The sequence below is a fragment of the Adiantum capillus-veneris genome, chromosome 19 (genome assembly GCF_014529385.1).
Source record: "Adiantum capillus-veneris isolate H3 chromosome 19, ASM1452938v2, whole genome shotgun sequence".
In the NCBI taxonomy this organism is placed as follows: domain Eukaryota; kingdom Viridiplantae; phylum Streptophyta; class Polypodiopsida; order Polypodiales; family Pteridaceae; genus Adiantum; species Adiantum capillus-veneris.
Genome location: NC_140949.1, coordinates 41,231,498 through 41,236,027, shown reverse-complemented (window position 1 = coordinate 41,236,027; position 4,530 = coordinate 41,231,498). Strand labels below are relative to the sequence as shown.

At 43.6% G+C, this 4,530-nt stretch overlaps 1 non-coding gene across 1 annotated transcript; it reads right to left on the bottom strand.

The window, feature by feature from the left end:
* Nucleotides 1-281: 281 nt before the first annotated feature.
* On the bottom strand, nt 282-384 carry LOC147433881 (small nucleolar RNA snoR8a). Its single transcript, XR_015185443.1, has one exon. It is a non-coding gene; the product is annotated as a small nucleolar RNA snoR8a (small nucleolar RNA).
* Between the last annotated feature and the right edge of the window lie 4,146 nt (nt 385-4,530).

Below are 4,530 nucleotides of genomic sequence, written 5' to 3'. Positions count from 1 at the left end.
TCCCAGGAGCTTCAAAAGCACAACCACTTCCCTGCTCTAAGCTTCCTTCCGACGCAAACAAAAAGAACAAACTCCCCTCCCCTCCCCTCTCTCTCCCTCTCTCAAAACTATCAGTGCTCAGATCCTGCAGGAGTATCAACACTAGGGCAAATACTTTGCCTTTCAGAGATCGTTTACTCGAACCATACACAGGAGCATATGCTAAGCAAAGCACGGGTCCTCTCTCTCTCTCTCTCTCTCTCTCTCTCTCTCTCTCTCTGTGTGTGTGTGTGTGTGGGGAGAGTGCTCATATTCTATGGGTGTATGTAAAGATTGTCCACACCATGGCAAAGCTTAGAGCTATTGCCTTCTGGTACGAGGAATTGTTCCAATCATCGCACCCTCTCGCACCACATTGCCTACGCCTGCATACGAAACCCTAAAATCAGACCTCTATCTCTCTCTCTCTGACCCTTCATATATTTACTTGGCGAGTCAAAGGTCCTTTTTGGACTCTTTGAGCGCACAAACGACCACGTGGCGCCATATAGAACACGTAGAAAAGCGAGCGCTACGAAAAGCGTGCAAGATGCTTCCCTAATTTGTAGAACGCACAAGCCAATCCATGCCCGACCTACACGACCCTCTTTAATGAAAGCCTGCGAATAGGAGTCTGGAGAGTTCGACACAGAGCCTCGCCACCTTTATGCTACTAACGTAATCGCTGGAAGGACTCCATGCTCATGCTCATTCTCATGAAAGTCATCGACAACATTTCAGACAGCTAATTTATGAAGTCGACGCCGTCCTGACTGCACTACGTACAGGTAGGGTGACCATTCTCTCAAGATGCCATGTCACAATAGCACTGCGTCAGATTGCGCAAGTCCACAAAAACGCAGAGATGCTTCTTAGCAGTATATTATTAATATGAGATTTGGAATTGGGCGACCCAGACTCGCTGGCTACGTCTAGACAACTCACCAGCACCTACTGCATCTCAATTGCCAGCCACACCGTCGTCCCCACCCCGTTCGAGGTCAAAGCCACTATCGCTTCTTTCTACGACCTACCTCTCAGTAGCCTCAGCGTTCGCCGTTGAGGATGGCAAGAGAGCTAACCATGGTTTCTTTAATGTGCAGAAAAAGTCGATGCTCGCAAGTAACCAACCTTGCAAAGAACTTGAAGACAATGAACTCGATTGGCTCAATATAATACCCATCAATGCAGAGCTGCACAAAACTTCATACCTAGAAGAAGGACGCAAACGAGGGTAAACCTGTCTAAGTTACACGCGGAGCAAGAGTAGATACCGCTTAAGACTCTAGAGGCTTCCTTGGGCCACAACTCGATGTCCAAAGGATCTCACTGCCGATGGCAATTAGGACAGCACCATCCTCTATGGAGAAGCGCCCATTTCCAAGTTTGAGGTTGGCATCTTCTCCACTGTGAACCACGCCCTCAACGTCATCCTTGCCAAGAATCACACACTTGTAACCCACACCAACATGACCACCCACTACCACACTTGCTACCATGTGCCCTTTGACCGCGACTACCGGCTCATTCCCATCGTGGAACTCCATTCCAAAACAGGCCGTCCGCGACTACCGGCTCATTCCCATCGTGGAACTCCATTCCAATACAGGCAATACACTCATGGACATTGGCCGGAACACCACCTGCAACATCTTCAAGCACACCTCGATAGGGGCACCTACTATTATCATTACCGACCTCCTACAGGTAGTGGGGTTGTGGCAATGGAGCTAGAATAGTGGCTCCAGGCAAGAACAATTAGATGGCTCCGAGAGCTTCTCCCCTAATACGCAGCTGACCCATGTCCAAGCCGACATCATCACTCGCATTTACAGGCCGATATACTCATCTCCACATTTGTTGCACGTTCGCATCTCAACATGAGTTCATAGGCCCGACATTCATCACCTCCTCGCCAGTAGCTACATTTTCAAAAGAAGACAGTTGGCGCTTATGATCTAGATATGTAAACTTTGCAATTTATTAGATGCGTCATAGTAGCAACGTGCTTCATTCCAATGGGACTTTCGCACTGAGAACTTATCTCTACACTGTCTATGACATACAATAGAAAGTTCCTTCTTCTTAAAATTAATCAATATCTTGTATCTTTTGTATTTGTCTTGATTCTTGTTTTGTGTCTGACACAGAGGACAGACATATATTCACAACTATGGACATTTTTGATTGCACAAGCACGACTCCAGCTCGACAACATTGCAAGGTCCGTTATTTGTATCCAATTCTCTATGCTCATATGTTTGCTTGGCGCAACACATAAACGCTACGGCGGGGCAGGGCACGGCTTCCGTTTCTTATAATTTTTGGAGAGACCACAGTGCCAACTCTCCACCATACTTTTGTATGGCACTTCTGCATGACGTGCACTGTATATTTAGCATTTTCACTTTGTGCCTAGCTGCAAAATGAAACGTTTAACTATTCACATTGTTTTTGTGTAGCTTGATTCAAACATTACCCTCCAGCTTGCATAATTGGATGATATCCATACACGTGTACCAAGTCGGTAGTGTATTTGATTTTTAAGTCTATTGATGCTTTATTTATTTCTTGAGTTTGTCAATGCTTTCTTAAGTTAGTTGAACTACATGTTTGCCTCATTAGTGCATGCTCCACGGTCTAGAGACTAAATGGTCGATATTACTAGACTGAATGGCAATCTGCAAACAACTACAAAAGTAGGTTAAGGAGTAGGTTAAGTTGCAACCCTTTTGCTCAATTCAATTTAGTAGCCCTTTGTGTATAGGGAGCGCTATGGGACACAACTTGCTTCTTCTCAATGCTCATGAAGTCCCAAGTTGAGCTATTCTTGGTGCCTAACAATTGGTTCTACTCATCTGCTCATATTCCAGAACAAAAACTAAGGGGATAGCAATTCAAAACTAATTAACCAAGTACGCTCCCAAATCTATCAGATCATGTACAGCAAAGGCCTACCAAGCAAGACTAGTTATATATTACCGGCTCCACCTACAAAATATGTGCATCCACGTTTGTGGGGATGCGATTCACATTCAGAGGACCTTTGACACCGGGATCAACGGTCCAAAATCTCTGGATGATGTGGACCGTTTGTTTATTTTCAAGAATAAAAAGATTTCGGCCGGTTTGCCCCCGCAATTTGAACAATCACCTCCCATGTTAGAGGCCTTGCCTCTCTCATTAAGCTATTACGCGTCACTTGAAATGAGGGTGAGAAGATAGTATAATATGGCAAAAGTGACGAGGTGAGGATCATTAGGTGTTCACTTGGAGATCACTTTGGAATGGTTGGGGTCACACAATGATCACTTTGGAATAGGTAGGGTCACAAGGTGATCACATCTCAATTGGGAATCACACAGGGATCACTTGTATTCACATTGAGTTTCCTTTGGGTTCACATCGATTGTGATCACTTGAGGATTAATCCACCATCGAACGGCGCAAAACCAATCCCACCGTCCCCAATTACTAGGGACCATTGATCCCACCTGACACAAGGGGTGTCAAATGATCACAAGGGGATGTGATGGCAAAAGATGATTGGCTTTATAATATGTTCGCTGCTCTGCGAACAAAATCAGGACAGACTTCTCGCCCATCTACCCTCATTGGCGGATGTCCGTAAAATAAGCAATGGGAACAAGAGCCGGAGGTCTTGAACTCGACATGGCAACCACCCCCACAGAAGGGGAAATCCCTTCCACCTTAGCTAAGGCAATTGGACAATGTTATCCTCAAAAAATAAAATATTGTAGTGTGTCTGCTTGTGTGACAAGGAAGGCTCCCAAATTTACCTTTTGCGGCCGTGTCGGCCGCCCACGTGTGATACGACCTTAGCTCTAAATCTTACATTTAAAGATGAGAAGACCTACAAATATTTGTCTAAAGGAAACTTTAAAAAATACCCCTGGAAATTTCAAGAGATTCCCAAAATGCCCCTCAAATTTTAAAAAGTCCCAAAATACCCTGTAATCAATTTTGAATGGATTGCTCCAAAGTTTGCATACTTTAGTCTTTTTGGCAATAGAGATATATGTTTACGTGTATTATATCTTTAAAAAATCAGGGTTGAGCTCACAATTAGAGGCATTTATATCTACTAATGATAAAGTCATTTCAGCTTGAGAGCCCCGACACCATCCAAAAATCCTAATTCTATCATCTTCGGTTGAGGGAGAACTAATTTTCGTATGAGGAATTGCAAAAAGGAAAGTGTTTGGAGATATTTGCAAAAATGAAAAGAGGTATTTTGGGAATTTCAAAAAAAAAAAGAATTGTAAGCAAAATACAACGATTGAGGAGTATTTTGAGAATTTCACGGATAATCTGTTAATCTTTCCTTCTCTAAATTTTGTGTAAAAACTTTCAAATATAGTCAACTTACCTTTAAAAAAATTATATATGGTTTCCCAAGGTTTTAGAAAACTATTTATTTCGAGCACGAGTCTACTACACCAACAAATATGGTGGGCGCCACATGGAACGCAAGAGGTGTGTCATTGCCCT